Consider the following 12,622-nt stretch of genomic DNA (forward strand, 5'->3'; position numbering starts at 1 on the left):
CAGCCGGAGCTTGCAGAATTATTTTTTTATTGCAACACACACACACACACACACACACACACACACACACACGGACACTTATCTAGACACACAACACACATGTAAAATATTTTTTTTAGCACATAATAAGTGCTGGGTAACTAGGTGCTGGTTGGTAGGCTGAATCCAGTTGTTTCAAGTTTTTGGGTTTTGTACTCAAACTTCTGCTACTTCAGCATTTCAGATACATTCATTCCTAATATGTTAGTGGCAACATTACCAAGTTCCCCAAATCACAAGCACTGTTTTCCAGAGCTTTCTTATTTATTTATTTATTTATTTATTTATTTATTTATTTATGCGTCTGTCCACAAGCTTCCACCTCATTATAAGGGCGAAGTCTCAGGCATCCGACTTCTCTGGGCTCTGCTGGGAGTGGAAGAAAGACATCTGACTTGACGATGAGTATTTTCATTGTCCAGTGAATCAGTATATGTATATTTACCATTAAAGCCGTTTGCCACGTCCCTGAAGATGTGCTAATGATTGTGGAGGACTTGGAAAGCTTCAGGGAGATGTTCAAGCAGAAATTAAAGTGACACCCACTACCTCCGCTTGCACAGTTCACAAGTTACTTTGAAACTGACCTGAGCATACTCAGACTGGGGGCCGCACGCACGGACCAGCCTCCTGCACTACACAAGTCAAAGTCAGGCAGGCACACCTCCTCCTGGGGAAAGGGTTGGGGCATCTTGTGCGGCTCTTTTTTCCTCTCTGCACTTCTTCTTACCTTTGATAATTAGAGCTCATGGGGAAAGGCACCCAAATCTCGACCCTCTTTCCAAAACTCAAAGGAGACTCTTGGGGGGCACTGGCAATGAATGGCCCAGTTGCAGGGATGGGCAACACCTTCCCCAAAACCAAAGCGGAAAGAGATAAGACCATGGGCTGGTTCCTGCCTGAGTCGTAAGGACAGAGGAAGAAAGGTGATTCTGGAGCCAGGAGGTTCTGATCCGAAACTGTGGGCAAACTCGTGCTGCAGGAAGTGTTCTTTCTGTATGGGAGCAGAAGTTGCCTGCTGATGCCAGGAAGCATGGCTGAGTTTTGTCCCTCTGATTATCCTGGGTGACGGTTCTTGGAATCTAGTTGTAGGAGGATCACTAGGAAACTTGCTAAAAAACTGAGTTCTCTGTCTTTTCACAGAGTTTCTGTTACAGTGGCCTAGAATTGGGCTCAGAAAGGTGCATTTTTAACAACCATCATGGGTGTTTCTCCCTCCGGTGGTCGGTGGAGGAGGTATTTTAAGAAGTGCCACCGGCCATAGAGAATAGGGTCCAAGGCAGAGGGAAGCCTTTCTTTTCTTACAAGTATTGGTCATTTTTTTTTTTCTTGAAAATGGCCAGTACCACCTTTTCGCCCCACTGCTATGGGATAGTGGCCACGGGAGCCCTGAGCCAGGTCTCCCCTACATGCAGTGGGGCATGGACAATGCCCTGGGATTTCTGGGCCACAGGAATAGATGCCGATGTGAGGGCAGGGGCAAGAGAAAGAAGGAAGCAATGAAAAGCATCAACTGTCAGGAACTAATGGGAGAAACTGATTCCCAGGCAGGTCAGTGCTGCCTTCACCTCTGAGAGCAACCAGTCATGTCTCCCCGATGTTAGCATTCTGGTTCAAGATAAATGGTAGTTGAGGATGAGAGGGGTGGGCAATGAGCTTTCTTGGAAGTCTGGATTCAGTGGACTTGAGTAAGTACCCAGGAGAGTGGAAGACCATGCCAGGTAGAGAAACCAGTGAAAACCAGGCAGCCCTCCCAGTGGAGGTGGTCGCATGAACAGGCAAGGTAGAGAAGAAATTCCAGTTTTTGGCAGAATACATAAAGATGGGAAGCCAACAATTAGAGGTGGAAACCAGAGGTGGAATCCAGAACCTGGAGGAAATTTCCAGACGCGGGACATTTGCTTTTGGCTAGAAGATAGCAGGTGGGATATAGGATTGCTGAGTTGCCTCGTGTATTCCAGGAACAGGGGTGTTCACTTTGGAGTTACCCTCGTGCGGTGGTTCGAATTGTGCCCCACCTCCAAAGGTAGGTCCATTCAGAACCTGTGAACGGGGCTTTATTTGATAAAAGTGTCATTGCAAATATAATTAAGTTAAAGATCTCAAGATAAGATCCTCCTGGATGAGGGTGAGCCCCACATCCAATGACAAGTGTCCTGAGAAGAGGAAAGGAGAAGGGGAGAACGCAGAAGAGAAGGTGATAGGAATATGGTGGCAGGGATTGGGGTGATGTGTCTGTAGGTCAGGGCACATCCAGGACAGCCAGCAGCCACAGAAGCTAGGAGAGAGGCTTGGAAAGGGACTGTGCCCTGAAGCCTCCAGAAGGAACCAACCTTGCCAGCACCTTGATTTCAGACCTCTGGCTTCCAAAACTGTGAGAGAATGCATTTCTGTTGTTGGAAAGCACTGGGTTTGTGGTAATTTGCAACCCTAGGAAACAAACACATCTTTTCCGCCGTTCTCGATGTTATAGATTTGGGCAACCTGGCGTTCTGCTTTGAAAATGCAAGTATCTCAGGGAGTTAAGTGTTTATTATTCGTCATGCAGAAGAAGTTTTGTTAACTAAACATTTTACTCCTCCTAATGACCTAGGAAAGAGAAATAGTTGTGAGTTATTCCCAGGGGTTGGGGAAGAAAAACCGGAGAATTGGAATCAAACACTTCTACTTTAGGCATATTTTGTTACTAGCTGTTTGACCACGGGAAAGTCACTTAACCTCTCTGAAAATTAGTTTCGATATCTATAAGATGAGAATTTTAATGCTTATATATCAAGCTGCTGCAATATAAGGAATCAGTAAGACAGGCCCTGTCAAGCTGTTTGTAAAACCTTGGGCGATTATATGAACGTATAATAGCATTTGCTTTGTGGCAGGGAACGCTTTTAGGAGGAAGAGCTGCTTAGATTTATAGAAAAGGTTGGCCTGGAATGAAGCGGAAGACAAGGACAGGTAGCCCCAAACCTCTGCTATGAAATGTTTCCTGGTCTAATGAAAAAAGAAGGGATTTCAAATGTACCCCAGGACATATCGTTCTTCCTGGTCCAGGAACACTTTACATGAAAAGGGCTCTGGCCAACTGATCTGGAACCCTAACATGGTGTTTAATACAATGTCTGTGAAGAAGAAAAATGTAGTTGAGGTGCCAAATAATATCGAGACCAACTTTGCAACTGGATCCCTTCTCGGTTAGTGACATGCTGTTGGGAGTGTCAGTGTTGAGTGACATCTTAGTGCCCTGAGTTTATGTAGCTTCTAAAGGTACTGTGTTCATGCATAAGGAATGTTTGGGTTTTTTTAAATATTGATTTATTTTTGAGAACGAGACAAAGTGCAAACAGAGGAGGGGCAGAGAGAGAGGGAGACACAGAATCTGAAACAGGCTCCAGGCTCTGAGCTGTCAGCACAGAGCCCGACGCGGAGCTCGAACTCGTGAACCGTGAGATCATGGCCTGAGCCGAAGTCGGACGCTCAACCGACTGAGCCACCCAGGTGCCCCGGAATGTTTTTGGTTCTAGAACAGTGTTTCTCAAACCCGAGCAGTGTGCAGACACTTGGAAAAGGAAAACAAAATGTCTAGACTTCAATTTAATAGTTTTCACAATGTGCTACCTGAGTGAATACAACACAAAGCTAAACGGGCACAGGGCGTCCATGAACGCCATGCTGGCTCTCCAGATTGTGCTGAGCAGGGACCACACGGAAGCAACTCTACCTAAGGGCCCTGCAGTTGGCATTGATCTTGGCACACCTGCTCTTGTGTGGGTGTCTTCCGGCACAGGAAAGTGGAAATGATCAGGGAAATCAAACCACCCCAAGTTATGTCACCTTTAGTGACACCAAACCATTGATTGATCCAGTCGCAATGAATCCCAGCAACACGGTTTTTGATGCCAGGCACCTGATTGGACGTAGATTCGACGATGCTGTTGTCCAGTCCGATAGGAAGCATTGGCCCTTCATGGTGGTGAATGATGCTGGCAGGCCCAAAGTCCAAGCAGAATACAAGGGAGAGACAAAACTGTTTCTATCCAGAAGAGACGTCCTCTCTGGTTTTGACAAAGATGAAGGAAATTGCAGAGGCCTATCTCGGGAAGACTGTTCCCAAGGCTGTTGTCGCAGTACCTACTTACTTCAATGGTGCTCAGCGTCAAGCTAGCAATGATGCTGACCTGTTGCAGGCCTCAGTGTACTCAGATTCATCAATGAACCAACTGCTGTGGCTGTTGCTTATGACTTAGACAAAAAGGTTGGAGCTGAAAGGAATGTGCTCATCTTTGACTACGGAAGTGGCGCTTTTGATGTGTCAGCTCTCACTATTGAAGATGGGATCCTTGAGGTGAAATCTACATCTGGAGACACCCACTTAGGTGAAAAAGACTTTGACAACCGAATGGTCAACCGTTTTATTGCAGAGTTCAAGTGTAAATGTAAGAAGGACATCAGCGAGAACAAGAGGGCAGTCCGTCGCCTCCATACTGCTCGCAAATGTGCTAAGCATATACTTTCTTCCAGCACCCAGGCCAGTGTTTTGTTTTTTTTTTTTAATTTTTTTAACGTTTATTTATTTTTGAGACAGAGAGAGACAGAGCATGAACGGGGGAGGGGCAGAGAGAGAGGGAGACACAGAATCGGAAGCAGGCTCCAGGCTCTGAGCCATCAGCCCAGAGCCCGACGCGGGGCTCGAACTCACGGACCGCGAGATCGTGACCTGAGCCGAAGTCGGACGCTCAACCGACTGAGCCACCCAGGCGCCCCCCCAGGCGCCCCCCAGCACCCAGGCCAGTATTGAGAGTGATTCTTTGTGTGAAGGAATCAACTTCTATACCTCTATTACTCACGCCCAGTTTGAAGAATTAAGTGCTGACCTGTTCCACGGCACCCTGGACCCTGTAGAAAAAGCCCTTTGGGATGCCAAACTAGACAAGTCTTGGATCCATGATATTGTCCTGGTGGGTGGTTCTATCCATATTCCCAAGTTCATAGACTTCTTCAAGACTTCTTCAATGGAAAGGAACTGAATAAGACCATCAACCCTGATGAGGCTGTTGCTTATGATGCAGCTGGCCAGGCAGCCATTCTTTCTGGAGAAATATCTGAAAATGTTCAAGATTTGCTGCTGTTGAATGTCACTCCTCTTTCTCTTGGCATTGAAACTGGTAGAGGAGTCATGACTGCCTTATCAAGGGCAATACCACTATTCCTACCCCTTTCCTGAGATTGAAGTCACTTTTGATATTGATGCTAATGGCATCCTCAGGGTCTCTGCTGTGGATAAGAGCACAGGAAAAGAGAACGAGATTGCCATCACAAAGGACAAGGGCTGCTTGAGCAAGGGAGACATTGAGCTCATGGTCCAGGAAGCCGAGAAGTACAAAGCTGAAGATGAGACGCAGTGGGACAAGGTGTCTTCCAAGAATTCACTTGAATCTCACACATTCAACATGAAAGCAACCATTGAAAATGAAAAACTTCAGTGCAAAATCAACAATGAGGACAAACAGAAGATTCTTGACAAGTGTAATGAAGTCATCAACTGGTTTGATAAGAACCAGACTGCTGATAAGGAAGAATTTGAACATAGCAGAAAGAGCTAGAGAAAGTCTGCAACCCCATCATGACCAAGCTGTACCAGAGCGCAGGAGGCGTGCTGGGAGGAATGTTTTGGGGCTTCCCTGGTGGTGGAGCTCCCCCATCTGGTGGTGCCTCCTCTGTGCCCACCATTGAAGAGGTTGATTAAGCCAACCTGAGAATAGGTCTAGCATTGTTCTGCATGAGACGTTTGAAGGACCCAAATCGGTAGCAAATGCCATGGAAGTTTTAAAGTCAAGCTGCTGTAGTAAATAAACTAGGAATCCTTGATACTTGAATATGGAATGTGTGTGCAGGGGAAGAAAATAAACATTGCACTTTATGAGCACTGTATGGTAAGTGGAAAATGCAATGTCTTAAATAAAACTGTATTTAAAATCGGCACCAAAAATAAAATAAAATAAATAGGCACAAAGTCCCTATACTTGCTGCTTTCATATAGGCCAAACATTAAATACAACAAAAACTAAAAACAACCACTATAAAACACTGGCTAATTTAGTGTGACTGATGATATTCTTTGCTAGTTGATTCACTGATCACAATGTGAACTGGGTACTGAATGCTGACTCAAGTTCTTTGGAGTTTGGCATGCCCCATATTCTCCAGGACTTTCTCTCTTGGAAGTTCTGCAAACCCTAATTTGTGCAGCAGGCTGTACAAATACATCTATTACATTTGACTTGTTTCTTTTCTCATTAGTCTGTGAGAACGAGTAGCAGCCGTGTCAACCCTGCAGACATAAAAATAAATGCCAGTATGGGCTCTGGTCATCTGTGATGTACCATGATCGTCCAGATGATCCCGAAGATGTCAATATTACTGTGTTAAGGTTGTCATCTAAACGAAAACACCACATTAAACATTCTCATAGTAGTAGCCATGGACCACTTTGAATACATCTTTGGAACTCTGTCGACTCACCACAGCTTAGAAACACTGGTTTATACAGAACCTGGGCTTAATATATGAATTAGGTTTTTTCATTTTACATTTATTACAAATATAATAGATATTCACTGTAGACATTTCAGAAAATTGAAATAATTCAAAAAATAAAATAAACACTATAATGCCATCATGCAGAGAAAAGGCACCATTAACATTTAAATATCTTTTGTTTCACTATGCAAATACATGTGTATGCATATCGTTCTGTACCCTATTGAAGAACTTTTTTTCACTTAGCAAAGCACTGAGGGCAGCTTTCCAGATTACTAAATATTCTCCTACAATAACATTTTGATTGCCTTCAATTCGTCAATTCTTGGTGTCTGTCAGAATGTTCTTAATTGAATATTTAGATTGTTTCCAGTTTTCTGCCATCATAAATTATGCTGTGATAAATGAGCTTATTCCTGAGTTTTGTTACTCGTGAATAATGAGTCTATTTACTCGTGGGATATTGTCCTAGTATTATAACTCCTACATGAAAGAGAATGCAAAATTTAAAAGATTTGTGCACATACTAATTTTATGAATCAATATGTTAAAATAAAGACGTGGTGGTGATAACTCATAGCTGGATGAGGACGCATGGCTTAGGTGATTGTGAAAAATGATTGGTTCATTATTGGTACTCTGGGACAGAGAAAGCTGACTTAAAATGAAAACTTTTTAATATCATAGGGCAGTAATTTATTTGCATATAAAGGGCCTATTATTGTTTTACATGAATGAATACATGATTTTTTCTCTTACTTTTTTGGAAATAATTATAAACTCAGAAGAAGTTGCAAAAATAGTACAGAGAGATCCCCTGTACCCTTCCTTCAGCTTTCCCCAGAGGTAGCATGTTACTTAACTGTGGTACATTATCAGAACCAGGATATTGATATTGGGATTATACTATTAACTAGATTATAGAGCTTACTCAGATTTTACCAATTTCTATTTATTTTTTTAATTTTTTTTTAACGTTTACGTATTTTTGAGAGAGACAGAGCATGAGCAGGAGAAGGGCAGAGAAAGAAGGAGACACAGAATTGGAAGCAAGCTCCAGGCTCTGAGCTGTCAGCAAAGAGCCCAGCGCAGGGCTCGAACTCACCAGTGGTGAGATCATGACCTGGGCTGAAGTTGGATACTTAACCGACTGAGCCATGCAAGGGCCCCAGATTTTACCAAATTTTACATCTATTCACTGTGTGTGTGTGTGTGTGTGTGTGTGTGTGTGTGTGTTGTTCTATGAAATTGTCTCATATGTGGACATTCTCCTTAGAGAACTGTTCCATCATCACTACACGGGAACTCCCTTCGACGATCCTTTCCGGCCTCCCCTTCCCCTCACTCCCTGGAAATCATTGTTCTGTTCCCCACCTCTATAATTTTGTCATTTTTAGAACGTTACATGAATGAAGCCACACTAGGGCATTTGTTGTGAAACACAGTAACTTCAACAAGCCTGGGAAGTATGCCCTAGGTTTCTGTTTACTCTTTGGCCATCAAGGTTGTTGTAGCTGAGATCAGAAGGAAGAGATGTCTCTTTGACATCATTGTAACGAACAAAAATCCCCTAAAAGCTGGAAATGTATTCTATTCAGTTTCGTATCTCTGTCATCCCGGGTGATACTCATTATATGTAATAGCCTATAAGGAACAATACCTGAAGCGATCAGAATCGACATGAGCTGTAGATTCATCAGCTTCACCATGCCACTGGACACCCTCGCATCTCAACCCTGCCTGGCACCTCGCACAGTGCCAGGCAGATGTTGGTATGTCTTAGTCAGCTTGGGCTGCTATCACAAAAATACCATAGATGGGATGGCTTAAACAACAAACAAGTATTTCTGACAACTCTGGAGGCTGCTAAGTCCAAGATCAAGGTGCTGGCAGATCCGGGGTTTGGTGAGGGCCCCCTTCTTGGTTTGCAGATGGTCGTACTCTTGCTGTGTCCTCACATGGTGGAGAGCAGAGACATGGAGCGAGCTCTTGTGTCCCCTCCTTAAAAGGATACTAATCCCATTCACGAGGGCTCCACCCTTTGGCTTATTTCCCAAAGACTTCACCTCCTAATATTATCCTATTTGGGGTGTGGTTTCAAAATATGCATTTTGGGGGGACACAGGCATTGATTCCATGTTGAGGCACCAGATAAATGTCTTTTGAATGAATGAGGCATTATTGTCTCTCTTTTATGGTTCCTCTGGCCCAAATCCCAGAAGTCTGTAGGCCTTCTGTGTGGTGTTCTCACAGCTAAGCACGAATAAGATGTGCATCCTTTACAATTCTGAACACCATGTTAACAAACCCTGGAGCAGTAACCCTCAGTGCAATGCCGTGGAATAAAGAAATCCAGTCTACGTTTGGTCCTACTGCTTCTACCGACCTTACATTTAATCTTCTCTTCTTAATACAAGTGATTCTAAACCTATGCCCAAGATCCAGACACGAAACATAGGGAGAGAATGTGGGATTCAATCACGGAGCAAAGACGTTAGGTGAATCTAATTGAGGGGGAAAAGAAACTAGCTGCAACTTGGTTAAAGGAGCAGAATTTCTTCTCCCTAAATTAGGTGATAAAACACTGAAATAAGTGAATGATAAAAATTAGTCTAAGGCATAACTAGAAATATATTCAATATGCAGGGCTCCGAAACTAACTCCAACTGGAAGAACTGGGCATTGGGTCCCCTGCTGACATAGCTCACAGAACTAAACAGTTAGAAAGACACCAGCTTGTTCATCTGGAATCTGGGCAGAATCAGCTTTGAAACACAGTGCCCGGATCCCATGGCTAGATACTGAATTTGACAGATAAATGTGTCACAGTCCTGAATCTTTGACCCAGAGAACATGGCACCCCTGGTGGGTAAATGTTTCTTCCCAAATTGGGAAAATGACTTTACAACCCACGGAAGATGCTAAAGGAAGCAGAGAGATGATGAAATGAGCCAACCTCCATAGCCCTAATGCTTCTCTGCTAAGTTTAGGAATGCATCTTGCCATCAGTTTTATTTGCGGTTAGACGCTATTAAAGGTGTCGGAAATGGTCTGACATAATATTGCAGAATTAGCCTTGAAGTTTGATTTGGAATGTGTAATTAATATTAGACGTATTAGTTTATTTCGAGAGGGGTACAATACCTTGATTACATATGTACATTGTTTTTTACCTGTTTAAGAGATCAGCCTTGAGCACAGCTGATTCTTCCCCGTTGTAGCATTTTCTCCATCTGGTTCTCAGGATCCTATCTTGCGCGAGGCCTGTGCTATAGCCGCTTTGCTGATTTGTCTTCCTCTGTTCAACCTCAAGTTGGAGTGTTCGGACTCAGCCTTGGCTCTACCTTTCCACTCTCCCTAGCCCCATCCCATCTCACAGCATAAACACCACGGATGCACTGGTGACCCTCCAATGCACGTATCTGACCTGGTTCTCTGTTCTGAGATCCCAAATTGGATCTTCGTCTGCTCTTTGGCATCCCTGCTCCCGTCAAGGCCTCGCAAACCTTGTAGAGCTAAGCCCAATTCATGACCCATATCACCGCCACCCTATCACGACCCCTGGCAGTTTCTTTCCCTTAAGGGTTCCCCATCTCAGGAGACAGCAAGAAACTCTTCCTTTTACTTGTTCACGCCAAAATTCTTACAGTCATCCATGACGCTTCCCTTTTTCTCATGAGGCACAACCAGTCTTATCAGGGAATGCGTTCACTGCTTCTTCAAAGCACATGATTACTACCATTTCCATTTCCACTATCTCCACTGTTTCTTTTTTTTTTTTTTTAATTTTTTTTTCAACGTTTATTTATTTTTGGGAAGAGAGAGACAGAGCATGAACTGGGGAGGGGCAGAGAGAGAGGGAGACACAGAACCGGAAACAGGCTCCAGGCTCTGAGCCATCAGCCCAGAGCCTGACGCGGGGCTCGAACTCACGGACCGCGAGATCGTGACCTGGCCGAAGTCGGACGCTTAACCGACTGCGCCACCCAGGCGCCCCAAGGAGATCCTGTTTAAAAGGTAAGGCAGATCCCGTCTCCCCAATGCTCAAAACCCTCCGCCGGCTCCCATTTCATTAAAGACAAAAGCAAAAGTCTTAACAGTATCCCACAAGGCCTCATGTGACCTACTTTTTATATAGAAAATGTAAAAGAGAAAGGAGAATAGAGGGCATGAATAAAAAGTGTAGCAGTCTCTCAGGCAGAGAAGAACTTCCACTTATCTATTGAGATCCTGAAGAATCAGTTATACATAGCCCATATCTATAATAAGAAATCTCCAACGTGAGTCTGAATGTCCTGACTTTTGGACCAGTTTTTATCCATTGGACTGTGTTCAATAATTCTACCACACCCTGCTTTTATTCTTCCAGCATGGCCAGCCACATTTTGAGCTAATAAGTCATAAATGTGGAACTGGCATAGGCACTAATGAAAAGTAATGCAGGACTTATTCAGCACATTTTAATTTACGCAAATGCCAAATCGTAGAAGCTCCGCTGACGTCTCTCGGTTAAGACCTGTGTATAAAGAACTTATTTCGGAACCTTTTTGTCTAGATTTACTGCTGCTGACGAATAGAGTTCTTGAATTCTAGAGTGCTCAGCACCTGTCAAGGACTTAAATCTGATCACTGCTAATAACAACAGTGTATCACTTCCTTACCAAACAAGAGAAGTATCAGCTATTGTTAGAACAACGCATCCTTTTGAATAGACCCTGCAGGGCATTGTCACAAAGCGTGAGCCGTGGAGGGTTGACTGGTGTGGCTCAGCTTTCAAACATAAGTCATCTTGCACGTTAGTTATCATTCAGACTTGGAAACACAGGCCTAAGGACTTACGTTTCCACAGCATTCAGGCGTGTTCACCTGGAGCGAGATTTGCTGATTTACTCTGAACGTGTGCTCACAGTGTTGGCCACGCTGGCGGTTGCAGGCAGGGTGGGGAAGAGGTGAGGGGAAGCTGGACCCTAGGAGACTGGGGAGAAAACAGGCAGGTGGAAGAGAAAATGTAGGAGGCTCCACCGACCACCACAAACTAGATGAATTCAGACAAACTAACATAAAACGTAAAAAGAAAGAAAAAATTCAGAAGAGGCTCCAAGAGACAAGAAAAAAAGTAGTAAGTGACCAGGCATTCTGTGGAGAAGCCAGTAAGTGCCAGAGAAGGGAGGCAAGAGAAAGGAGAAGCAGGAGTGTAGGGAAATGGATAATGTAGGAGAGGGCGGAGAGAACCATCCTTTTAGGAGCTAGCTGTGATGCTTCCTTTTCCTGGCAATCAGGGGCAGCGTTCAAGTATTACATGCTAAAAAGGCTATCTGTTCCTTCGTCAGAAATCCAAGTACTCCAAGTACGGTGTATGGAAAGTTCTGTGTACTGACACCATCATCCATAAGAAATGCCCTTCACCTCACCATTTCCTTTGGGACAGAAAGTCTGACCAAAAGGGGTAGTAGCCACGTTTTTATTGAGCAATTACTACATGCCACTTGCTGCACTGAGTGCTCCGTTTGTGTGATCTCAGTGAATTCTTACAGCGCCACGAGTCAATAAATGTCATTATCCCCATTGTCACAGGAGTCGGAACTGACAGTGAGAGAAAGTTGCCCACAGCTAGTTCGAGCCGTGGCTTTAAATTCATGGACATCAGTTCCCAAACCCCACACTTACACAAGTGTAGTAAATTGTGATACATAACACATTGAAACACTGTTAGGAAGAATTTCAAGGTCATCTGGTTCCATTGTCAAATTCCAGGCTGTCAACTCTTTCAGGCTGATGATGGGATTTTTAATGGTCTGTTGCAAAGTTAGAAAAATAAGGCCATTATTATGAAATTTTAATATCACCAACTTTACTTAGAGCATTTTTTTAAATGTTTATTTATTTTTAAGAGACGGAGAGACAGAGTATGAGTGGGGAAGGGGCAGAGAGAGAGGGTGAGACACAGAATCCGAAGCAGGCTCCAGGCTCTGAGGTGTCAGCACAGAGCCCAATGCGGGGCTCGAACCCACCAGCCGTGGGATCAGGACCTGAGCTGAAGTCGGACACT

The 12,622-nt window shown here is 44.1% G+C and overlaps 1 protein-coding gene and 1 pseudogene across 1 annotated transcript in view; both read left to right on the plus strand.

Moving 5' to 3' along the window:
- The window catches only part of RCAN2 (regulator of calcineurin 2), a 232,889-nt gene that overhangs the window by 50,705 nt on the left and 169,562 nt on the right, over nucleotides 1-12,622 (plus strand). The window lies entirely within an intron of this gene.
- LOC124528379 (heat shock cognate 71 kDa protein-like) lies at nucleotides 3,643-5,803 on the plus strand (annotated as a pseudogene).

This window comes from Lynx rufus, unplaced genomic scaffold (assembly GCF_022079265.1).
Source record: "Lynx rufus isolate CCGP_SWC_20201006 ecotype Redwood Valley unplaced genomic scaffold, mLynRuf1.p SCAF_6, whole genome shotgun sequence".
NCBI lineage: Eukaryota > Metazoa > Chordata > Mammalia > Carnivora > Felidae > Lynx > Lynx rufus.